The sequence below is a fragment of the Harmonia axyridis genome, chromosome 1, assembly GCF_914767665.1.
Source record: "Harmonia axyridis chromosome 1, icHarAxyr1.1, whole genome shotgun sequence".
NCBI classification, from domain to species: Eukaryota; Metazoa; Arthropoda; class Insecta; order Coleoptera; family Coccinellidae; genus Harmonia; species Harmonia axyridis.
Genome location: NC_059501.1, coordinates 87,298,248 through 87,326,034, shown reverse-complemented (window position 1 = coordinate 87,326,034; position 27,787 = coordinate 87,298,248). Strand labels below are relative to the sequence as shown.

The 27,787-nt window shown below is 35.3% G+C and overlaps 1 long non-coding RNA gene across 1 annotated transcript; it reads right to left on the bottom strand.

Annotated features, from left to right (window-relative positions):
* Positions 1–1,446: 1,446 nt before the first annotated feature.
* On the bottom strand, positions 1,447–27,507 carry LOC123684944. The gene is made up of 3 exons (XR_006748213.1): positions 26,907–27,507; positions 1,683–1,776; positions 1,447–1,571 (listed from the first exon to the last, which is right to left on the bottom strand). It is a non-coding gene; the product is annotated as an uncharacterized LOC123684944 (long non-coding RNA).
* Positions 27,508–27,787: the final 280 nt, after the last annotated feature.

Below are 27,787 nucleotides of genomic sequence, written 5' to 3'. Positions count from 1 at the left end.
TTGTTGATACCATACCTTCCCCTCTACAATTAAATAAACATCCATTGATTTCTCTTAAAATTTCCCCTTTTTTTTAATACCAAAATGTACCTCTTATTGGAAAAATCTATCAATGTAGAGAAGGAAGAATTCCACGAATCTTCCATAAGGATCTCGTATTGCTGCATTCCCCTTGTCCTGTAGAGTTCTTTCATAATAAAAAAAGTCAAATTCTTCGATGCCCCTTTTGTTGTCATTTATTTGTAGCGTTCTTTTTCAACCTTCTAATTTCCTAACGAAATTATGCCTTCATACTTCAAGTTAACTGCATAACTACCAAATTCGATCAAAAAGAGTTCTTTTACTTTTATTGTTCACTTACCTGCAAAACATTCTTAAAACTAGAATTTCTGGAATCGATTGAATGTTACCTGTAACACATTGATCGTCTAATTACCTTTTGAATGGGATAAGTGTTTTTTGATCAAATGTTGTAATTTAGAAATGATATCAATCGTTATTTCAAGAATTATCTTCTACTTTTCGTAATAATATGGCAGGATCAGAAATTCTTGATTATATACAAATTAATAATATTAATTTCCTACTTATCAATGTCTATTACTTATTCATAACAGCCAATTTATAGGAGCTCTGATTAATATACGATCTGAATAAGTTCATAAGAAAATTATTGAAGGAAAATTTATCTGAATGATTCCAAAAATCATCAACATTCATGAATTCATATAATTATCCACTTTCTATATAATTAACTGTTTGTGATTTAGAATCTGGTATGGTAAATTAACAAAATGAAGTTAATTTCAATCTTTCATTGCCTTCAGAAACAAATTACCACTTTATAAACGAACTAAATTTTTCAATTGTTTGCGGAAGTCAGGCAATGCAACTTTTTTTTTCTTATTTATCCTGTAAATTCAACGGAACTTGGTAATAAGGATCAAATCAGAAATGAAAAACTGGATAGGTTGTAAGTCAAACTTTTATTAAACTTAATTCATATGATCAGGAGTGATCAGACCGAGTACAGCTGTGCTATAAATAATAAAAGTTGGGATGATAAATGAGACAGCTGTTGATTAATGTGGCTGCCAGAGTATGTAATTCGAAATTCACGAGAAATCCTACAGAAAAATTGTCGGTTAGAGGAACTGGATTGAAAAAGCATGTGTTGTCAATTATTCCAGTTGAAAATTTTTGATGGATTTATGTATCTTGTGACTGTCAAGGACATTAATTCAAGATTAGTTCGAATTAATTTCGAATTAGGAACGCTTGTTAATTGACTCATTAAATATGTGCATTCTTTTGTTCCAAATTTAATGAATGTACATAATTAGGCACCTTTTCAGAAATTTATTCTTCACAATATTTGGTACCACTTCTTGTAAAATTATAAGATTCTTATAATTTTCATATTCTAATTTAAAATCGCATAGAAAATATCAATTTAAACTAAATCATAATAAAATTAAATATATATGAATGAACTGCTACGTGAAAATTCTACCAAATTCTTCATTTTGCTGATACTCCATACCAACTCGTCATCTTCAGATGTGGATCACCTGGAAACAAAATGAAAATTGAAATATAACTTCACATTGACGTAATATTGTTTTGTGCACAATAGGTTGATTGCATAATTGAACTTTTAAATTACATATCACTCAACTAACCTTCATCTTCTGCAAGGAAATAATATGGAGTTATCTTTTAAGATTCCTTGATCATCTCGTTCATGCAGACTTCCTGAATTCATCAGAAATCACCCTGAAATTTAAAAAAGGAATTAATGTTATTTTCAAATGAATAGATTGGATTGATAAACAATGAGGTAATAGTTATCTAAATGATTTTATTTGATGTAAACGTTTCAGCTGCAATTATTCCATTTAGCTGCCAAAATAAATAAGTGGGTATACCGGGTGTTCCTCAAAATGAGGTATAATTTTAAGAGAAAAAGTACGCAAATGCTTGGTTTTCGAGATACAGGATGTTAAAGTTGGTTTTTTCGAGTTTTTTCTCATACCATCTGCACTTCACAAGATATTCATCAATTCATCTGAAATTTGGCCCAGATATTCCAATTTTGAGTTTACATCATGATCATCGTGATATTTAGTTTCTAAATTTACAGGGTGATTCATTTCTGGAACAGAACCTCTTTCTTCTTATGAAACTCTTTTTATATTCGACCACTACGCGTTTCAAAAAAGGAACTTTGATCTGTTATCTTGTATCTCCTAAAGATTTCTAGAAAAAATTTCAAACAATTCTCTGGAAATCCAAATTATCATTAAAATTCAGTTATAAAGCTGTGATGAATAAATTAAACATTAGTTTTGGTTCCTATCTTCCCGATCTGTAGCTATGACTCGTGAAGATGCGAAAGACTCGTATATAATGATCACAAAAAAGTAGGTCTACAAGAAACATTCTGTATATCGACAAATAACCGTTTGTGTTCATATAATCATATCATATAAGATTTTGTTTCTTATAATTATTCAAGGTAACTCTCATTTTCCTTTGTACCTCCACGTCAGGAACATCCTATGTTATTTTTAGATGATTGTACGTTTTTGTAACTTTGCCCGAAATCAAGTACCCTTGTTTTGATTTTGATTTGTCAAACACTATTTGTTAGCACAAAATCTATTCATTTGTGATTTGAAGAGACAAGCAAAATCATTTTCTCATCATGACAAACACGAATGTCATAATGATATCAATATGAAATAATTTTAAAACATAAAGTGAAAATATGGAACACAGAATATGATTATAATAGTAAGTACATTAAATTTGTTGAAAGATCTACTAGAAGTATAGTACGACAATATGTTCTAGCCAAAAACTGAACAAATTTTATTGAACCACCGTATTCGCCTGACATGGCTCCGGTCGAAAAAAATTTGGAACAAGTAGAAACTGAGACTGAAAATGCGTTTTCAACTATATTTTGTTGATAGGGTAAGTCATTGACGTAGATGTATTATTTCGTTAGGGGTCTCCTTCGAATGCATAAAACATATTTTGCATTTTAACGATGATTTTGTATCTCGTGACCGCTACTTATAACTTCCTAAGGAAGAATGAGTCAATATCATAATCAACCTTCAGATGGCGCACAAATATGAAAAATTCCTATTTCTCCAGGCCCGGCTCCATCAATCCCTTCCGGGGGGGTAATTTCACCCCATTTTCGAAATGAACCGGCCGCACCGAGCACCCCATCAATCGTCCACACGTCAACCGACTTGCCGTACAATAAATCGGCTGGATATCGTAGGAAACAAATTACACGTCATAAATATTTCGAATATGATGAAAAATATCGTTCTGCTTGCTGGGCTGTAATGTTAAAGGCGCGTTTAGTGCTCGCGATGGAGATTTACACCTAATATGTCGTAAATCTTCGGCCATTTTCCACCCCGGGGACGGCGGACTTGCCGCTTATTGATGACCGTCGGGGGTGTGGCCATCTTTAGTATGGAGATTACGATCTTGGTCGCATTTGAGGCGCAGCTCTAGATTTAGGTGTGCATCAAACGAATACATATCGGATTCAGAGTACAGGGTGTCCCAAATTCGATGGTAAAAACAACAAGTTGATTCTTGTACGTAAAATTCTGGTATTCACACAAAACATCTGTCGAATAGTCAATTTTAAATCGCATCAAATACACATTTGTCATTCATTCAAATAATGAGCTATCAATAAGGGAGTAAATCAGGAGATATTTGCTAATTATATGATAAATTAATTATATTATTCATTCTAAAGATTGATTATGTTCCAATTTAATACTTAAAAACTTGTTTTTTCCTTAGAATTATGGTTTTATAAAACTACAATTCACGGTAGAACTAACCGGAAACTTCCAGTAAAGTCTCATGGAAACAAATGTCAACTACACATAAAAATTACTGCCAATGCAAGAAATTCTAGTTAAATACTAGGTTACTACAGAAAATTCCTGTAAAAGCTTAGGTTGTAGTAAAATCCCTGTTAAATCGATACTACAGTTTCGTTATAAGTAAAAAATTCCTGTTTTAGTTTGGTGTTATTACTGGTAATTCTAATAGATACTGAAGTTTGAAGCTTGGAATATAACTATCTAGTTTGTTCATTAAACAGGAAATTCCTGTTAAAACTATACTGTTAATAATCATGCCTATTCCGGTTTTTATCATATTATCTATTATTTTTCGGTTGAAATGACAAACTGCAGTTTGGTTGCATTAACTAATCTTGAACTGGTAATTTTTGGAGGAATTATCAAAATCAACGAATATTCCTGCTGTCGCTTATATTTCCTGTAGAAATCTCGGAATTCCTGTTGTAACGGGTGTTTTTTTTCGAGGTATATAACTTTAAGTTGGCATTACTGTTCAAGATGGCGACCGATTTAACAGCTGTCAAGTGATTTATTCTCAGTTTGGTTTGGCAATTAATGACGAATAGACTCACGCCTGAACAACTCTCGCAAAAAGTGCAATTTCATTTCGAAAATAATAGTTCTGTGCGGAATACGTATCGCGCACTACGTCCATTTCATTTTGTTTAGCGATGAAGCGCACTTCTGGTTGAATGGCTATGTCAACAAACAAAACTGCCGCATTTGGAGTGAAGCTAATCCTCAAGTGTATGTCGAAACACCGTTATATCCAGAAAAACTGACTATTTGGTGGGCTTTATGGGCTGGTGGAATCATTGGTCCGTACTTCTTCGAAAACGATGATGGCCAGAACGTTACATACAATGGTGATCGGTATAGAGCTATGATTACTAACTTTTTCATTCCTGAATTGAACAACCATGATGTCCAGGAGCTGTGGTTCCAACAAGACGGCGCAACATGTCACACAGCTCGTGTCACAATCGATTTATTGAAAGACACGTTTGGTGACCGCCTAATTTCACGTTTTGGACCTGTGAATTGGCCTCCAAGATCTTGTGATTTAACACCGCTAGACTACTTTCATTGATCTATCCGGATAAACCACAAAGCCTTGACCATTTGGAAGACAACATTCGCCGCGTTATTGCCGATATACGGCCACAAATGTTGGAAAAAGTCATCCAATATTGGACGTCCAGATTGGACTACATCCGAGCCAGCCATGGCGGTCATATGCCAGAAATTATATTCAAAATGTAATGCCACAGGATTATCTTGCGGATAAATAAAATTTATGTCAATCGAATAATCCATCGTTGTTTTATTGCAATTTAAAGTTCTATAGCTCTAAAAAAAACACCCTTTACTTCCTGTAGAAATCTCCGAATTCCTGTTGTATATTCTAGTAAATTTCGTTGAGTGTATAATGGATGTCTCAAACATTCATACTATATTTTTTTCTACTAATCTTCTCTTAGAAATAGTTATGTCGAATAACAATCCAGATAGAATTTAGGATAGTATTATATTGAAAATTGCCGAAAAGCAACAAGCTTTGCTATAATAATCGCAAAAATTTGTCAGTAAAATTCATTTCTTGTGAAATATCTGTAATACTATAGGTATGCATAAACAAATGTCGATCTTAACCGAACAATAGAACTTTCATCTTTAAAAAACAAGCCGACAACCACAAATAGATGAATAAAATACACTCTGCATTTTTTGAGTCATACACAAAAAGCCACAAACATCCTTTGTTCCTCAAAAACATCACATGTACTCTCAACCCCAGCACTCGAGCATTTCTTCTAAGAATCCCCAGATCGTGAAAAAAAACCGTCCCCAGAGTGTACCGACAGAGGATATCGTGACTGCCTTCGTGTTTTCCTCTTCGTACGGACTGTACAGATCGCGTGTTTCCATGTGAGTTTGACCATTTTGCTCTCTGTTTAGTGTGTCAGGTTTCTGGGAATCGTGAGCCTTTGTGAGAAAATCGGCTTTTTGTTCTCTCTAATGGAGAACGGGCCGGGATGTTGATGTATCATAAGCCCATAGGAGACGAATGCGTTAGAGATAGAACGAAATCACGATCACGATCGCTTGACGTCATATCGGTTGGATCGGGTGGCGTGTTCGAGGCAGATCACGATATTCAATCGATGTGTTTCGCGTTTTCCATACGATTTTCGATGTCTGATGATGTTATCGTGGTGGAAAAACAATTTTTTACACCGTTTTGAATATTCATTTTTCTGGGAAATGTATTGTTATTTTGTCGGTACTCTCTTTGAAGTTGTTATTAGCATACAACTGAGACGATGTCAGATATCAAGAGAAGAATAGCATTAGCCGAGTAAAACCTTTCTGAGCATGAATTATTGGTTTGCAAATCATGATTTGAGCATTGGCATGTAGAATAATATCAATGGTGTGAACAATGTTATATCAGTTTGTTATTATGATTCTTTTGCTTTGTTACCAATATTATTATTGAGTACATTATGCACTTGAGCATAATCCTAATACTTCATCTATAGTTGGGGATAATTAAAAAAAAGAAACAATATTTATTTATATTTAAATAAGTTCTATTAAAAAAATTATAGCAAATCATAATCACTATCAACATTTTCAATCAAATTAATATGGAATTGGCAATTCTGAAAAGATTTTGTGAATGCTAGATTGCCTGATGAAGAATAAGAAGATTCCGGCGCCAAACATGGATTCATGTATAATTTTTTGGCTATCAACTTTGTGTACAGATAAACCAAACTCAGAAGCTATGCCTGCAGGCATTCTTGAATCCTAATTTTAGAAGATGTACTGTCTTCTATACCTATATCCTTCAACAATAGATGTACTCTTCTAACCACAGTGACGTTCAGCGTGGTCATATTGTTTCTAGCTTCTGCAAGAAAAGTTGATGCAGACAGAATGATCTATTAATTTTTTAGGATCTATTTCACAATGATACATAAGATTTTTCCAAATACCTATGTTTTTTCAGCCTTATCGCTATAGACAAGGCTCTGGCTTTTACAGCCTTCATTCTGGAGCAACAATTAATTTCGTCCACACTTAGAATTGTGAAAACGCGCTTTCATCAGTTTTTGTCTGTGGTATTTGCCAAAAACACCAATTTTTATCTTTTATAAGAGTAACTAGCATATTCAACAAGTTATTGCCGTCGGCATCCATGAAATAAGTATGCCGAGCATTAATACAAATAGGTATTTTTCCATAATTTTAAGATCATTTAAAGTATTTTCAATAATTCCGAAATCAGTATGACGGAACATAAGAGCAATATCATCGGCATAGATGAATTTCTCAGATAAGGTAACAGGAATGTCATACAAGTAAAGGGTTTTTTTTTAGAGCTATAGAACTTTAAATTGCAATAAAACAACGATGAATTATTCGATTGACATGGATTTTATTTATCCGCAAGATCATCTTGTGGCATTACATTTTAAATATGATTTCTGGCATATGACCGCCACGGCTGGCTCGGATATAGTCCAATGTGGACGTCCAATTTTCGATGACTTTTTCTAACATTTGTGGCCGTATATCGGCAATAACACGGCGAATGTTGTCTTTCAAATGGTCAAGGGTTTGTGGCTTATCCGCATAGACCAATGACTTTACATAGCTCCACAGAAAGTAGTCTAGCGCTGTTAAATCACAAGATCTGGAGGCCAATTCACAGGTCCAAAACGTGATATTAGGCGGTCACCTAACTTGTCTTTCAATAAATCGATTGTGGCACGAGCTTTGTGACATGTTGCGCCGTCTTTTTGGAACCACAGCTCCTGGACATCATGGTTGTTGAATTCAGGAATGAAAAAGTTAGTAATCATGGCTCTATACCGATCACCATTGACTGTAACGTTGTGGCCATCATCGTTTTTGACCAATGATTCCGCCAGCCCATAAAGCGCACCAAACAGTAAGTTTTTCTGGATGTAACGGTGTTTCGACATACACTTGAGGATTAGCTTCATTCCAAATGCGGCAGTTTTGTCTGTAGCCATTCAACCAGAAGTGCACTTCATCGCTAAACAAAATAAAATGGACGTAGTGCGCGATACGTATTCCGCACAGAACCATTATTATCGAAATAAAATTGCACTATTTGCAAGCGTTGTTCAGGCGTGAGTCTATTCATGATGAACTGCCAAACCAAATTGAGAATAAATCACTTGACAGCTGTTAAATTGGTCGCCATATTGAACAGTTATGCCAACTTAAAGTTATATACCCCGAAAAAAAACACCCGTTATATTAAATCATCTGGTTACATGTTTCGGCGTATTCTCCATTATCAAACCAGAGGTTGATTTTTAAGGTTCCATAGTCATATAGTAAAACATCGATTAAAATATATAAGTCACACAGCGAAAAATAAAGATCAAAAATACAAGGGTACAAAAAGGCATACTATGAATTAATTATCTTTATCAAAGGATTGATTTTTATATTTTCTAAGATTCCCTCGAATCACAGTCGTTCCTAGAGGGCGTCTACGACGCCGAAACATCGCTCTGCTCCGCTCCGAGCGGCAGCGTCGAAAACGAGCCGTGTTCAGCGTCGGTTTCCGTTACGGCCATGCCCATGGGACTAACGCCTGTTCGGCACGGCATCTCACCATCACCCCCGCCATTTCCACTCTCATTTTCCGAGGGAAATATCTGCTACTCGACCTACCGAAGATCTAATTGATTAATGCTTACTCGACCTCCCCCCGCGCCGCCACTGCCCCTCGTGGCCGCGTTCAGGAAGTTTGTTGGATTTTCTGGACACGCATAGAGCACGATGAACACGCGAACGGTTGTGGAAGAAGAAAAAATTAGGGAAAAACGATCGTATGGGGTTTGGAAATTTAGTAAGCTTTATGATTTACATTTTGGTACTGAAAATTCGTATAAAAGAGTTGAATTGCTTAGGAAACTATGGAATGTTTATGGTCGCTGGGCTTTAGAAGTCGATAAGTGATTTTACTGACGCCTCAATAACTAACCCACGTATATATAATGATCTTCAATTCCAGGAATTGAAATTTTAATCCTTTATTAAACGGTGCAGTTAGCCAATAGGCTCATTCTACAGGACGATCAAAATTTTAATGACGACATTAAATTTCAAAGAACGTTTCTGCAACAAAGAGATATATATATATATATATACATAAAGGGAATTCCGATAGGATGTTTCATTATGATATTAAACGAGTATATTTCAAGAGAAATCAATCGATGTTTATTTTATTGTGAAGAAAACATTTACTCTAGCAATATATAAAATAAGGTATTCAAACATATTCAATAAACATCAAAAAGAAACATTAAAATATTCCATGGAACCAGCCAGATACGTCAGGACGAAAAATTATCGAAATTACTAATTCTCCATTCAATAATAAATATATTTTGGACAGTGATAGCGACTAAGAAGTTCTTACTGCTCCAGAAATAAGGAATGTAGCAAAACATATTGATTATCAGAAAATGTCGAATGTTTTATTCGCATTGAAAATAATCATTTTGCTCCCTAGGTAGGAAAGTAATTAGAGTTACTTTGTTGCCTAGGCAGGAAAAGTAATACTTTGCTGATTGATATGTGTCTGCAAAATCAATAATTGCTGTCAGTAGGATTATCTCCATATTCACTAAAGATTCGAAAGGAATCTACGAAGGACGTTATTATTATGTACTTTTGATGAGTGCTTTTGATTTGAATTTTCGCGTTGAAAAAAATATTGCTTTTCCAAACTGAGTGCACAGATAACTATGTATTTTCCAATTACAAGATTCATTTTAAAAAGTATCTGAGCTATTTTTGCCTGAAAACAAATATACACTAACTTAGGTATTTCAAAGCAAATAAGTTAATAAGAATATCCTTTTTTCTGACAGCTCCCTTCAACACCACCAAAAAATCATCCTCACATCATCATCATAATCCTCCTCTAAGAAACTTCTCACATCTCAACATCGATAAATAAAACACGAAGAAAGAAACAATTCCATCCAACAGTCCACATCTCTGGGGTATCATTGGGAGCTCAAGGCAAGGACCCTCCTCCACCAATGTCTTTTCGTGGTCCCCCCTGTGTTCCTTTTCCGTACATCCTGCAGCACCGGCAACACCCACGAACCCAGACCAGACTGGGTAAAAAAAAGTCATTAAAAATACATCAGAGGAATCCACCGCGTTTCGTGTTCACGTTTTCTGTTAATATCTTTTTTATTGGGCCTAGTCGAAGGATTTGATGTCGGTTGCCATCGATTCTCTACTAGTTTTTAGGGTTTCGTATACGTTGAATGGCATTGGGAACCCTTGAAACAGGTATTCTGAAGTATTGTGTTGTGTACGCTTAGTTTTCTTTGTATGGTCACTTAGGAGATTATATTGTGACTTTGATTTATGATCTCTCTTACTAGAACCATTTTGATTAGAGATGTTGTTTGAGAATGTTCTTAGACATCTTAATTTAGATGAGCATGGAATCAATATACTTTAATATATCCATAGCCTGATATATGAATAAGAGAAAATTCGAATCAGCCTTCGAATATTGAATCTTTTTTTGGGGAATAATGAAAATTCAAATGAAATATTTTTTCTGAGATTGACAGCAAATATTGGTTTTGCAGACACATATTAATCAGCAAAGTATTACTTTTCCTGCCTGGGCAGCAAAGAAACCACTTTCCTGCATAGGCAGCAAAATGAATATTTTCAATGGGAATAAAACATTCGACATTCTGACATTCATTATTGTTTGCCACCTCCCTTGTTTCTGGAGGAGTAAGTACTTCTGAGTCGCTATCACTGTCCGAAATATAAATATTTCCGATATTTTTCGAAAAAACTGACATTAGTTGTCAAATTATAATTATTATGGACGTATACATTTCCATAGCAACCAACCATTCCAACAATTAGGATTTCTACCAATTTTGTTTTGAGTTATCACTACAGGAAAAATAAGGAGATTGTGGGCATTGCAATAATTTGCAAATACAATGTCCTACATATATTATTATAAACAATCGAAGAAAAAAATTATATGTTCACCACTCGGCAGCAAAGTAGATCGACTGCCTTAGCATGAACTATCATTCGGGGCAGTCAATCTACTACTTTGCTGCCTAGTTAAACAAATAACTATCGAAACAGATACGAATCATCGTTAATTTAAATGTTAGAGAAGCTTTTTGGGAAAAATGCAAAGGCAACCATGTTTTGAATGTCTTTGATCTCTATTTGTTAGAATATCTATTGTTCCTACAAAAAAATATGCACAAATAAGGAAAATATACAAGACAAAGTCTCTTGATATAGGAATCAAAAATAGCCTGCATAACTGCAAAACTCAATATACTCATGTATGCAGCAATTTTTGTGGTGAAAAGTTTCGATAAATTACCAAATAACTTTATGTGCATAAGGAAATACAAAATTTTCAAGAACTAAGTTAATCATCTTTCGATTATGAAAGGAATATGATGGATTCCATTGAAACTATTAGAAGGATAACAGATCCTTGGTTCAAATCCAGAAGCGTGATATTCATTGAATGATTTTTCAAAAAAGTTGATATACCATGATCTATAATAAAGGACGAAATAATTAAACATACTGTAAGAATTGTATTATGTAGTTTTCTCTAAGATTTAGAATAACGTTTCTTTGAGATAGAATAAAATGACAAATAATAGCGTGAAATTTGCATTTGATTTTGAAAATGACTCATACTTTCACCTATGTGGTTCGAATTTACTGATGAAGTATACAGGGTGTTTGAAAAAAAATGACCCTATCTCTAGGATTGGTAAAAAACTGAGAAATAATTATGGTTTCCTTAACCGCAAACGCCATACGTGTTGAAAAAAAAAGAATAGATTGGGCAAACCCTAATTATTTTTCAGTTTTCTACCAACGGGGTGACGGGGTCACCTACATTTGAAACACCTTGTATGAAATAATCTAGTGATTATGGTATTATTATCATTGTGTGTTTCGATATTTTTTCGAGTATTTTTTACTGTTCTATGGTAAAAAGCTTATGATAGCTTTAGTTTTTTATATTTTTAATACAAGTGTAGAAGGCATTGATATTCTTTTACTAGTCAATATTCAGAAAGTCGCCATGAAGTGGCTAGTTTTTGAATTGAGTGTTAGAATGTGCCTCCTGTATGAGTATCATACATTTTTTTTTTGTAATTCAATGAATTTTCATTGGAATTAATGAAATATAAAACATAAATATCGTTAAGTTATTTTCGCATTGGAAGATCTTGGTTGGCATAAACGTTTTCTCTACCACAAATTTGACAGATAATACATAAATCCGTGACAGGAGAGTAGCAACATAAAATAATGGAATATTACCATGGAATCTGTGTGAAAGTGAGATATTCCTGCACGATTTTCTTCTACATGCTATGGCAGAATTGAAAGGATTTGCCATAGAATTAGAGAAAAGTTCTTTCAGGATATATTTGATTTGATTTAGGTTGAGAGAGAGTGTTTTATTTATGTGTATTTCGAAAATTGAATACAAAATTTTTTTAGCACATCGATTCTGAGCCTTTATTCAAGACCCAAACAAAAAAAGATCATAAATAAGTATGTATTGAGTACATTCGATATTTTTAAAACGTAAATAATGAACTTCTTTCCGTAGCGCACTTCGAAAAGTTTTTCACGAACTCCTCCAACTACCATCGACTCTGTTCACAGTTAAAATGCAATTTAAATAACGACCTCCCCATAAAACCGAATTATTTTCGTAATCGAACTCATCATTGGAAAACTTTTCAGTTCCGTTCACAACAACAAATAAGCCACCGTGAATATTTGATGGGATCATAGTTTTTCCACCACAGACATTAAGCGATGACCGTCCCAACTCCCTTCGTATTCTATGAAAACTGTCAATTCTCAACTAATGAAATTTTCTAGACGGCCATGGCGATTCGACGTACGTCATAAATTATTTTCGCTTGGCGAGGGGTGTACAGAGGACACGGAATAAATATTTACACATTCAAACGCCGCCTACATCGATTAATTCAATTTTTCGAAGCAATCAATCATCGCAACTGAAGTTCCTTCGGTCGATTTGAATTATTTATTGACGGTTGGGATGTACACAGAATTTTTTTTTCGAAGAGCGTTATGGCCGATCGGTTGTCTGACAACTATAGACGCCCATTTTTCTATGGTCGTGTTTTTAACGGTTTTTTTTTCCGGGAATTCGGAGATTGAAGACGATAGATTTTCCTGCTATATTCAGAGTATGGAAATCATCAAAAAAGAATCTGATGTTGATCTTGTTTTTGTCTCTGAGTTTGCACAACTGTCTTATTGTTCTGCCAATTCTAGTCGAATCGCAGAAAGTGCTAATTTTCCGTAAACATCATTTGAACGAGAATTAAGAGAATATGTGCTTAATAAATGACATTGTAAGCATATATATTGAGAGAGATGTGAAAATGCATCTTCCAACAACTTCACGAAATAGCCTCATTAGGGATTCATCAAACCAAGTAGCTTGACATTTTAACCAACTACTTCACTTGAAAATCAGGTTCGTGAAAAATTACATACTTGAGCTAGACTTCACTTGATTTTAGATATTTATCGCTTGACTTAATATCAAGCTTCTTGATATTACTTGAGCTTGATATGCACGCGTCGCACGGCATATATTTCTGCAATTTCGTGCGCGCTTAGACAAAATAAGGGGATTCCTCGAGCCCTGATAGACTGAAGCATTCGCCAGTGTGATTTTATCAGTAGTTTCCTTACATTTCAATGAAATCTATTGGTAGATTTTGGTAGTTTCAGAAATATCTTTCTAAATTTGGCCAAAATGGCCGAGGATTTTTTATCAACGCCAGCATCTTCAGCTACTGTTGAAAGACAATTTTTCAGAGCTGCTCTTGCAGTTACAAAACCCCGCAATAGGTAAGGCGACAAATCAATAAGATGCCTCATATGTCTTAGATCTTGGATGGAAAATTATGAAATCAAACAAAGCCTGGAGGTTTCTCAATAATGAAAAATATTATTTTTTTATTATTTTTAATTTTTTTATGATTTACAGTGATTTCATTTATGTTTCTATTTCGAAAAAGTTGACATTTTCGGTTCTTTTATACAATAAATTTAATAAATGAAAGTATTTTTGCAAAGTTCCTTCTCATTTCATCTTTTTGAAGTGATACTACACTATAGCTTGTAGCTTGATATGATTCAAGTGCTTGATAAATAAATACATGACTTGACTTGAGATTGAAAAACTACTACTTGACTTGAGCTTAACTTGAAATCAAGTCAAGTCAAGGGATGAAGAACAATCCAGGGGGCCTTGAAGGCAGTCCTGAGAAATTTATTTCGACAAATTTTCAACTTGCATTGACAACTTAGGGTAACGGATCAAAATTCCCTGAACAACTTCAAGAGGTAACTTCAATATTGAATACGATGAATTTGAGAGATGAAGAAAGATAAGCCTTCTTCTGGATCCAGACTCAAATCTATGTTTCAAAATTTTGACCCGACCTTGTTAAAGCTTGGTACTAACAAGAAAAAAGTGGTAACGTACTGGCGATGTCAATTGTGCGTCATGGTATATTTTATAATAAATACAAATGACTGACACTTGCTAATGAATGAAAGAAAAGGAAAAAATACGATTTCCAAGTGTATATAAATATCAAAAAGATATTACTTATCTGGTTGATGTTTCGGCAAATATGCAATATGCCATCCACATAACCATTGTCAAACAGAAGATTTTCACGTTATTACGTAGGAATCAAAATAGAAAGCAACCCAAGGAGAATGTTCGTCATCAAGGAAAAGTAGCGATATACCGGTTTCACCCTTATTATGTATGAAGATCCCTAATAAGGGTGCAACCGGTATATCGCTACTTTCCCTTTATGACGAACATTCTCCTTGGGTTGCTTTCTATTTTGATTTTACTTTTTCCTTTTCTTTCATGGTATATTTTGATTTTGATTTTATTTTTATTTATCTGATTTTTACAGGCATTCATTTCGAATGACCATTTTAATTATATAATTCCAACAGATATAACATTAAGTAGTTGATGGATTTGTTCGTGAATTCAACTGATCCTCAGCTCTAAACTAAGGTACTTGTAGTCTTCGCAGCATAGTCAACACCTCAATCCCATCAATTTGGGCAAATGCCACTCGTCCGTACAGGTATATATACGGGGAATCGTAGAATATTTATGCGTTCCACTTGTAATTGAACCCCTCGGCATACTAATCACAGCCTACCAGGATAAATATACGGTGTTTCACGTTTCGGCGAATCTGACTTTCTTTAATTAACGATATCGTCGGTTCTAACGAATATATATGGATTCGTTTTTGTTTTTTTTTTTCGTTCGTTCTCTACGGTTTCCACCTGTAGATCTTTCGCTATACACCGTTTGTACGGGTGTTGGTGATCGTGGGAAGAACTTATATACGGGTTGTAATTTTTGTTTTTTTTTGGAAGGATTTAATTGGTGACAACGTTATAGAACTTGGAATGAGTTCAACGAGGTCAGGTTTTAGAATGACGTTTGAGTATTGTAAGATCTGCGCTTTCAACAATTTGTGAAATGGGTAGACGGTGATATAATTTTGATCAATAACATTTTTTTCTTCGATTGACAGCAAATATTAATTTTGCAGACACATTTCAATCAGCAACTGTCTAGGTAGCAAAGTTTCTAATTTCCTGCCTAGGCAGGAATTTCTGGATAGATATCTATAATAACCATGGACATATACATTTCTATAGCAACCAACCATTCCAAAAATTGCGATTTATATCGAATTTCGTTTTAATTCATCAGTACAGGAAAAATAAAAAGATCAAGGAAATTGTAATGACGTGCAAATACAATATCATACATGTATCATTATGAACAATCGAAGAAAACATTATAGAGAGCTATATTTATCAATTATTCATTGGTCCAAAAAAACTTGCTAACCTTGAATACTGGAAAGACCGAAATAATGAATTTCAATATCAGTAGTAATAGTGAAATATTCTCTATTTTCAATCATGACCATGATTTGCATTTGACCGCAACTGATAAGGTGAAGTTCCTGTGCATCTTGGTTGATGAAAGACTGCATTGGGATCCTCATATTGAAAATCTGTGTGAGAGGCTCAGAAAGACTTGTTATGCTCTCAGATTTATGTCAAAATGCTGCAATAATTATATGTTAATGAGCTTATATTACAGTGCTTTCAACTCACATATCAAATATGCCATATTATGTTGGGAAAATGCTCCAACAGCCAAAAAAATGTTTATTCTACAGAAATTGGCTGTGCGCATAATAGCCAACCTCAAATGCAGACAATCTTGTAGTCAGGCTTTTCGTGAAAAGGGAATTTTTACTTTGGTGAGCCTGTATATTTACGGAGCGTGTATATTTATGTTTATAAGAAAAAACGTTTTTTTTTGCAGAGATTAGAGTGGATCATGTATATCCAACTCGTTTCAAATCATCGCTGTTGCCACTACGACACAGAACGGTTTTTTATCAAAAGAGTTTTCTTTTTATGTGGTATAAACTTTTCAATTCCCTACAGATGAATATACAATACAGGATGCTCCAACGTTATCTCTCTTTAAATCGAGAATCAAGTGTTTTCATCTTGAGAAACCGTTTTATTCTGTTGATGAATTTTTCACTTGAATCACTTTTTTTTGTATATTCTGTATTTTTTTGAATCTTAATATGTTAATGATCTGTATCATTTCAACTTCAGAAATAAAATCATTATATTATATGTTTATACCCTGTAGCTTACAGAATAAACCATATTATTATTATTATTATTATTATTATATGTTTAACTCGGCAGCAAAGTACCTAGATTGACTGCATTGGCTGAATTCCTAGCCGCGGCAGGCAATCTATTACTTTGCTGTCTAGTATAACAAATAACTATATTCATTGAACGTAGACACACTTTTTGTTCAGTGTATTCAGTGTACTCGTATTTTGAAATCAGTTATAATAAAAATAAAAGAAGTGAAAAATAGCAAAATTTGATAATAGATCAATCACGTTTTCTGGAAACCATAGGTTTAATTGCGAAGATTGTCATATTCTTCAGTTTATTCAGTGAAACTTATTCACTGAATGAGAGCACAAAATCATGTGACTTAATGGGATCAGAGCTTTCCATGTTTTTTTTCCTTACAGCTGAATGAACTAGAGTTTGCAACTGGCGCTAAATTATTTTTACCTATATCGATAGGATGTTCACCAACCTCATCAAGATATTCGCGATAACACCCCTTCAAAACATCTGCCCCAAACCAACTTAAACTCCCTTAAAACAAGACCTCTCTTCCCTCTAATACCAAAATAATACCATAATTGCCAATCCTCCCGATCTCCCAGCCATAAACACGTCTGCATCTCGGTCCCAAACGCCTCTGGCACCCCAAAAAACCACGTATTATCCCCTACCTACCCCTAGAATTCGCAATCATCCCCCAATTACCGAAATTGGCCTTGACCATCCAAATCCGCGACCCGGCGCCGAAAGAACTCAGCCCGCCGAGTGAAATGACAGAGCGGCCCGCGTCTGAGGCCCCCCGGGCCCCCGGGGGCCCCTTCTCGGCCCCAGGTAATTATTGCTTGCGTTTTCGTACAGCGGTCCCTTACACGTGTTATTAAATATTTTTTAAGGCCGGAAATGTTAGGTCCTTTGACGATGTGACTGCGTTTTTATTGTTTTGGGGTATGTTCGAGTTGTTTCCGATTGTCTCGACGTGTCTTGAGAGATGGTTGGGCAGGTGAGGTTCGAAACGAATGCCGGAGGTTTTAGAGTGGATGTTTTATTGAAAGTATATAAGCCGTAGATACTAAAACTAACAATACCTGATTTTGAGCTAAAAAAATTTTGTTCAATTTTTTAAAGAAATGGCAATCATCCACCTCATTTCATTGATAAAATGTAGGTACTATTTCATTGGAATAATGAAATTTCATAGGTACCTTAACGTATACCCATATTCATTGATATTAAGAATCATAAGTTCATCAATATCATGATTCTGTAATTTATGTTGAGTCGTTGAGTGTTCGTTGTTTCGATGAAATATTCACTGGATAGAAGAACTTTTTCCATTAGATATAGATACATTATTGGTACAAAATACAACAGATCGAATAAAATGATTCGAACATTATAATAATGAACATTTCATTGGTTTAATGAAATTTTTCCCCTGATACAATGAACAAATGTCATGTCTATTTACGGATTCACAGCTTCCATTGAGCTTGACTTGATTTGAAGTCAAGCTCAAGTCGAGTAGTAGTTTTTCAATCTCAAGTCAAGTATTTGTTTAACAAGTACTTGAATCATATCGAGCTACTTGGTTTTTAACATTGTGTAGTGTCACCTCAATGAAAAGAAAGATGGAATGATAAGGAACCTTGCAAAAAACACTTTTATTCATTAAACTTATTGTATAAAAGAACCGAAAAAATCAACTTTTTTGAAATAGAAACATAAATCAAATCACTATAAATCATAACAAAATGAAAAATAATTAAAAAATAAACTTTCTAAATATTGAGAAACCTCCAGGCTTTGTTTGATTTCATAATTTTCCATCCAGGATCTAAGACACATGAGGCATCTTATAGATTTGTCGCCTAACCTAGTGCTGATTTTTGTAACTGTAAGAGCAGCTTTGGAAAATTGTCTTTCAACAGAAGTTGAAGATGCTGACGTTAATAAAAATCCTTGGACATTTTGGACAAGTATGGAAAAATATTTCTGAAACTACCAAAATCTACCAATAGATTTCATAGAAATGTGAGAAAACTACTAATAAAGTGACACTGGCGAATACTTCAGTCTCTCGGCGCTCGAGGAATCCCCTTATTTAGTCTAAGCGCGCACGAGATTGCAGAAATGTATGCCGTGCGATGCGTGCATATCAAGCTCAAGTAATATCAAGTAGCTTGATATCAAGTCAGGTAATAAATATCCAAAATCAAGTCAAGTCAAGCTCAACAATGTAATTTTACACGAGCTTGATTTTCAAGTCAAGTAGTTGGTTAAAATGTCAAGCCACTTGGCTTGATGAATCCCTAAGCGTGAGTTACAGTGGAAGTAGACGACAGAGCATCGAATACAATTTGACAAGCACCATTTAACCCTTTCAGGCAGCCTTGTCCAGGTACTACACTACAGATAATGATAATAATAATAATAAGATTGAGTGTAAGTTTCTTATCCAAGATGAGTCCCAAGTATTTTCCAGGGAATATTACTTCTACACATTTGGACGTGGCCAAACGATTTGACTGATCTCCGTGACAAGAGAAGAGAAGAACTCCTTTCTGGTTTCACTTTGATGAGCAATATACTGCATCATTCTTCCAGAAGGCTTACATCATCCTGAAGGTATTTGGTATGATATTTAGGCCTGGCCATGATGATGATGGCCATGTTCGGTTAGACTTGCGAATGTCGGCTGTGTATGCTAAATATATAAAAGGGGACATCACGCTTCCTTGAGGTTCTCCGGCTTCGAGGTCTCTGTTAGAGTCAGAGATGACAACTTTGTAGTGGAGCAAATTCCATACGAATACGAATACATTTGAAGGATGAAGAAGGATAATCCTTCTTCTGGTAGCACCTACCGATATGCGTTTACGAACAACGTCCGACATTTTACAGTGGCAGCATTATTTTATAAACCAAGTACAAATTGCTATACTTATCGCCCGATAAAAGAGTGAACCGTGTTATTTTCGACATATTTGCGACCTTCTTATTTTACCTCTGCCACAATGTACCCGTCCGCCGGTGAGTTGGGCCAGACTATAAATTTCTTTAATATATTTCTGCCACACCCACATTTTATTACACTCGATCAGTTCGATGCGTGGGTTAAAAGAGTTTTTATCGCGACGAATGCTCGCCATGGGCCGCTGTAGATTCCCTATCACATTTATGAATAGGGAACGGGGAATTTCTGAATAAGATTTATTGGTTATGTGTCAAACTGTGTCTAATTTATTTGAAAAGAGCGGAATAACATTACGGATTTATCGATGATCTTTTGGAGGCGTGTGTGTGTTGGATGGGACATGTGGAGGTTCCTAATTCATCTTATCGATCTTTGGTTGCCTTTTCGTTGTGGCTATGGGGGCCCCAGGGCGGTTTTCGTGTGGTTCGGTTTTCGTTGGCCCATGTCGGATCTCTTATGGTATAACTAATTTTCGACTGAATTTTTTGATGTTCGAGGTTGAATTATTTTCAGGCTTTTTGATTATTTATGGATGATGTGGATCGTATACAGGGAGTTTCATTGAACAATCTCTAAATTGAAGATTCTAGATATCAAAATATGATGACTCAAACCAATATGCTTCATACTGGGTGTTTTTTTTCGAGGTATATAACTTTAAGTTAGCATTACTGTTCAAGATGGTGACCGATTCAACAGCTGTCGAGTGATTTATTCTCAGTTTGGTTTGGCAATTCATCATGAATAGACTCACGTCTAAACAACGCTTGCAAATAGTGCAATTTCATTTCGAAAATAATGGTTCTGTGCGGAATACGTATCGTGCACTACGTCCATTTTATTTTGTTTAGCAATGAAGCGCACTTCTGATTGAATGGCTACGTCAACAAACAAAACTGCCGCATTTGGAGTGAAGCTAATACTCAAGTTTATGTCGAAACACCGTTACATCCAGAAAAACTTACTGTTTGGTGCGCTTTATGGGCTGGTGGAATCATTGGTCCGTACTTCTTCAAAAACGATGATGGCCTGAACGTTACAGCCAATGGTGATCGGTATAGAGCCATGATGACTAACTTTTTCATTCCTGAATTAAACAACCATGATGTCCAGGAGCTGTGGTTCCAACAAGACGGCGCAACATGTCACACAGCTCGTGCCACAATCAATTTATTGGAAGACACGTTTAGTGTCATATTTAAAATGTAATGCCACAAGATTATCTTGCGGATAAATAAAATTCATGTCAATCGAATAATCCATCGTTGTTTTATTGCAATTTAAAGTTCTATAGCTCTAAAAAAACACCCTTCACATCGACATTTACCTACAATTGAAACAACAATTTTCGAAAATTTAAATTTCTCCTTTGTTTGATGTTGACTCTTAATCAATAAATGATCACTTTAAATTATGAAATTAAATTGTGTAAGTACTCTAAGGCACTGATAAGGAGAAATTGTATTAATGAATCCAAAACGTACTTTACATATGTCAATTTATTTCTTCAATTTGTTAACCATTTACTCAATTTGTACAGTTTTGGTTATTTTGAATTTTCGTTTGGTTGGTTATTAATTTTTCGTCATTTTTCGAATTGACATTGTATTTCAAGATTTGCAAAACAAAAAAACCGAATATATCATAGAGATATATTGTATTCTGAAGGGACATGGACATAATGCTGTCAATTTTTTGATATTTCTATTGAAGTTCCTTCATCAAGTAGACTCAATTAACTTCTACAAATACTAAATGGTAATTCGTTACTGAATATGACTAGTAACCCTGCCAGTCTACCTAACTGATAGAAATCCATCAATAGCTCAATAGTATGGATTCAAATAATATTCATCAAATATTTCAAAATTTTTTAGATATTTCGACGTAGTTTGTTTGAGATGATATACATTCTGAACCAAGCAACCTGATGCGATTAGGTATATACATATCATCGAACCTCAACAAAAAAAACGAAAAAAAATTCACGTTTCAATCATGAACTGACACCACCTATGCCAGCAGCTCTGGTCGATTTTTCACTCGGGGAAAACCCCTTAATACGATTATAATGGCCCGTTCAGACTGTGCCATGATCACAAAGTGAGACCCCGTCGGAAATAAAAGAACGTAGAGAGCAAAACAAGAACCACACACTCCTCGATTCTCCGTCGTGGAGAGCAATCATGAATAAATGTATCTCAGACTGATAATTACCGTGCGCGTACATCTGGGTTGCCGCGGGCAAGATGGCGCCGAGGACAAAGAACTTCGGAGATGGTCCTGCTCGCTCCCGGTGGTGCGCAGGGTTCTAATTGTGGACTCGGAATGTTCGTTTTAATTGCCGGTTATAGGTTATGGGGATATCTCGGTACAAGCTACTGTTAGTGCCCTAGAGGTAACTACTGGTCAAGAAGTTGGTGAATGTAAAGGTTATCACTTCTTAAGGTGTGAACAAAAGAAGTAGAAAAGAATTTTCTATCTCAAAAGCAGTTTCGTATGTGTTTCATGGCAATAACTAAAAAGATTCGGTGTTTGCAAGTTCTTGAGTGAACATGTTGAAGTTCAATATATGTACAGGGTTAGAACCAAATCAGGCGACCAATTTGGTCTAAGCCAACGTTTCGTCTACAAATTTAGACTTTATCGAGGCTCTCATAAAAACAAACAAAAAAGATATAAAATGAAGAGATACATATGTATGAATGAAAGGTAACATACTCAATTCAAACTATTCGCTAACTAAATTCATTTAGTTGAATAAAGAAAAGATGATGAATCAGAGTGCAGAGAGTATCGGTAACACATTGTTAAATGTGTGAAAACTAAAATAGAATAACAGGGGAAAGAGAAAAAGTTTATTGATGGCCATCGACCTCAGGTCCTACGGAAGCAAGTCTCTCTGTTTTGAAGTGAGATTCTGCAATTTGGCTACAAAGTTTATATGGGTAACTTCATTCCTTTTCGATCAGATATTATCGATTCAACTTAAAGGTTTTGCACGGTGTTTCGTGAGGTGGCATCTTGAACATTTTCCAGCAAAACTGTGCTGAGGTACTTCAGTTCAGTAGATGACGCGCGTATCCAAGAAACCTTTCAGTTGATAGGCATAATAAATTATGAAAAATGAATAAAGTTACCTATATCAACTCTATAGCCCAAGATACTGGCTACAGAGTCTACCACTTCTGAACAGAGAGACTGGATAATGGCAATCCAAACAATACTGTTATTATTTTCTTTTATACCTTTATGATCTGATGAAAATAGCCGAACAATAAATGAAAAATAAAACATTGTATGAGTAATGTAGCTAAAAAGATACTAGTCATTAAACTCAGGTAAAGACTATTAATAGTCTTAAAAATTAAAAAAAAATCAATGAATGAAAGAAATTTTAATTGCACTGATGAGGAAAAAGAAGACTAAACAGAACTTAAAAACTAGTATGCGTCTATTTCATGTGTAACCTCGAATTCTGGAAAGAAGCCGTATCATCACTTTTCGAACATCGTGTTTAGTGCTCGGCACAAAAAGGATCTCCGTAAAATTATTGAAAACTAATTGTTGAAACACCGACTACTTAACAAATATTAAATCTTCACATTTTTGAGGTTTAGATACACTTTATTACTGAAGTTTCTAATTCTCGTTCATCTTCAGACACTAATGGCATGACAAATCAATAAAATAGACTATGTTATGCATATTCAGCTACAAAATGAAGACAGCTATAAAATTGAACACAGCTGTGAGAAATTAAGACTTTTGGCAATTATGCAGATATTTGGCTTTAGATTCTAATTATTATTGAACATTGATTATTTGATCAGTAATAATTCAAAGGTTCTCTTATATTAGACAAAAATTAACTAAAGAAATCATACACGCAAATGTTAGAGTTTCTCAACATCAAATTCTAAGGCTGAAATATTCGAAAATAAATCACCCTTATCTTGAATTCGCGGCAATTTTCCATCAACCTTTAACAACTGGTTGCACCGCAACCGCCGAAGATGGCGCCACCGGCCAAACAAAGGAATGTCATATTCCTCGGCCACCTAGACGCGGTAAACCGCTCATTAACCGCTTAAACGTTAGTTTTTAATTGTTGCTACCGTGGCGTAGGGGTGTGTGCCCACGTCCGCTCCGCACTGAAATATATCCCGACCTGCTAATCCGTAATTGGGGCCTTCCGACGTTTTCCTAATGTTTTAATTGCCCATTGTCAAAATTTCATGTTGTTCCTTTCGACTAATTAATAAAGAGCGGAGCCGCTATCACTCCAGGCCTGGCGGTGAATATACGGGGTGGGGCGGTTACGTTTTTTTTTCGTGTTCGGAAAATTATGAATGGAATGGAGGTGGGTCTCAATGGGAACGGGTGTGGGCACCCTTAGGGTGTCGATGATTTTGAACGTTCAGAAAAAGAATATGTGTTTTCCAAGTTAGACTCGGGACTCAGTGAGTAAAGTGTTGGATAACTAGCAAATAAACCTATATAAAGGGTGTTTTTTTTTAGCTATAGAACTTTAAATTGCAATAAAATAACGTTGTTGGAATCACAGCTCCTGGACATCATGGTTGTTCAATTCAGGAATGAAAAAGTTAGTAATCATGGCTCTATACCGATCACCATTGACTGTAACGTTCTGGCCATCATCGTTTTTGAAGAAGTACGGACCAATGATTCCACCAGCCCATAAAGCGCACCAAACAGTCAGTTTTTCTGGATGTAACGGTGTTTCGACATACACTTGTGGATTAGCTTAACTCCAAATACGTCAATTTTGTTTGTTGACGTAGCCATTCAACCAGAAGTGCGCTTCATCGCTAATGGACGTAGTGCGCGATACGTATTCCGCACAGAACCATTATTGTCGAAATTACTATTTGCAAGCATTGTTCAGGCGTGAGTCTATTCATGATGAATTGCCAAACCAAACTGAGAACAAATCACTTGACAGCTGTTAAATCGGTCACCATTTTGAACAGTAATGCCAACTTAAATTTATACACCTCGAAAAAAAACACCCGTTACAATGATTTATGTTAATGACTCATGCTTGTCTTGATGGAATCAGTTTTTCCATAAACATTTGAATTTTCGTGCAATTTTTTTTAGAGTAATCGGTAAATTCGATTAATTAGGGGTTGTCAATCCCACCACCGTTCACCGATTACTCGTCAACCTCACAGTTTAAGAAATAATCGAATTCGAAATTTTGGAAAAAACCGTAAAAATTGCATCTCTATACAAAAATCGTTATATCTCCTAAAATGTTTGTCACAGACCCCTCAAATAAAAACGTTTTTTGAAGATCGAACTATGATCTATAACATGATGAAGCTTCAACTCCATATCTTGCCTCCTGGAGAAATGGCAGCTTCAAGAAAATTAAAGATTTTATTTTCCAAAATTTCCTTTCTCAACCTATACTCTTTGAAGTAATGGACTAATCGCCCAACTACAAGCTTGATAATATCAATCGAGAGAATGGTATAAATTACTCAGGAAAGAAGTTGTACGTTTTTAATTTTTTTAAGGCTCAGGTATTGCGATTTCGAGTGAAATTTTTGGATATAAGAATTTTGAGGCAAGAACGGAATTCGATTAATTAGGGATCGTCAATACCACCACCGTTCACCGATTACTCGTCGACCTCACAGTTTAAGAAATAATCGAATTCGAAATTTTGGAAAAAATCGTAAAAATTGCATCTCTATACAAAAATCGTTATATCTCCTAAACTATTTGTCACAGACCCCTCTTATAAAACGTTTTTTGAAGATCGAGCTATGATCTAGATCATGATGAAGTTTCAACTCCATATCTTTCCTCCTGCAGAAATGGCAGTCTCAAGAAAATTAGAGAATTTTTTTTTCAAAATTTGCTTTCTCAACCTATACTTTCTGAAATAATGGACTAATCGCTCAACGACAAGCTTTTGCATGATTTACGTGATCATGTCATCTGACAATATTGTTAATTTAACTAATAAAGAATGTTACACGTTACTTTGTGAGCACACACAAAACTATTGTATTTTTGTCCACCCTGTATCAATGGGAATCAACATGTGATACATTTTTGGAATCAGCTCAGCTAAAGTAATCGTACAATTGAGACAAAATGGGGGTGTTTCATTTAAAAAAAATGACGGTGACGTCATTACTCGAAAGTAATTCACCCTGTATATTAGAATATTATTTTGAAACACGATAAATTAAAATAAAAAATCGACGTGTTTCAGGATTATTTCTTAAAATGGTCTTTTTAACTAAAAATGAAGTTTTCCATACTTTACGGACACAAGAAATATCTTTCTCTATTTCAGTATCGTAATCAGTTCATTACAGTTCTAAAAACAGTGCTGTAATGAACTCATTACAGCATCGTTTTTAGTTATATTTTTCATGTTGTGGTTGTCTACACAGACTTCCAATCCTATCAAAATTCAATACACATTAATTGTCAAAATAATGTAATTTGGATTAAGTGAAATGATTTGCAACATAATTCACAATTTCGGCAGATATAATTCAAGAATTTAATGCGTTATTATAAATTATTTCAAAATTCAAAACGTACCATTCAAATTCATATTCCGTAATCTGTCAATTTTGGTAACAGTCGCACCAACTGCCAAGATACAACACAAATGTCACTAGGATGTATAATCTGAATTTTTCATTGAATTTCGACAATATTTCACCAAACTAGACTGAAATAGAGAAAATATCGTCTAATACTCGTTGCAGAAGGCAATTCCAACACTCGTGTGTTCGAAAACACTCTCCTTCGCAGTCGTGTTGGAATAGGGAGCCCATTCTGCAACTCGTTTTAGAATATTTCACAATATATGACTGAAATAGACATAATACTAATACTCGTTGCAGAAGGCAATTCCAACACTCATGCGTTCGAAAACTCGCTCTTTCGTAGCTCGTTTTCGAATTTCGCATTCGTGTTGGAATAGGAGCCCATTCTGCAACTTGTTTAAGAATATACTAATATGGTTATATTCGAACATCCGGTGCAAATTAACAAACAAACAAACTAGGAGCTCACAAGAGCTCTTGACTTGCCGTAACTATTTTCCTCGCTCATTTCGACAACTTAAAGCTAGTAATACTCAAGTTTATAATCACCCAATTGATCAAAACAGAATCCTGACGTCTCGAAAAACAACCGGACTCCTTTACCTCCTCTCCACCACCCCTCTTGACCCTGTCGATCCATGGGCAGCCTTAGCGCCTCTCACACACACTCCACACACGTTCGCACCAGCCGGACGAACCCACAGACGTCCCGGATTTCCCGTACGGGAAAACCCCGGATTTTCTCACTGTCAGACCGGAGTCCAGGCATTGTTAACCCGGACAGCGCCACCATTGAACTAAAATGTAGACCGTTAAAACTCGCTGCCTGGTAATTTGTGACGAAAATAAGGGGAAAATTATAAAATTACATTGCTCACTTTAACTACACACTGTTTAAATATGGCGGCGCCGCGTTCCGCCGAACTGTTGTGTGTAGAGGAGACGGCCTTTCCCACGGATTGCTTGATTATGTCGTAACCTGCTATCGAGACCGATTTGGGCTTGATTGCCGCCGTCGCCGCCGCTGTAAATTGCTTATTATGGTGGTTGATGGTAATTTCAGAGGGTCTTGGTCGTTCTTGGTGATGCCCGTGCCGTCGGATGGTTTTGATGTTGTCTACGACGAAGATGTCGATGTTAGATCGAATTTTTTTTTTTTGGAATGTTTGTTCTAATGGGTATTTTACATTTGTGTTGTAGTAACGGACGCTAATGATTTGCATATTCAGTTTTCGAACTTAATTAATGATCTATAATAGATACGAAATACGATACAATTCCTCTAATTATGTTGCTAAAACGTGCATTCTGATGGCACACCTTCTAAAACAAAATCTTGCGAGAATATCGCAGATACTAACGCATAGATTTCATGGTTAAATTTCATTATTATATGTTGGTACTCGGAACTTTCCTGTCACTTATCTGTC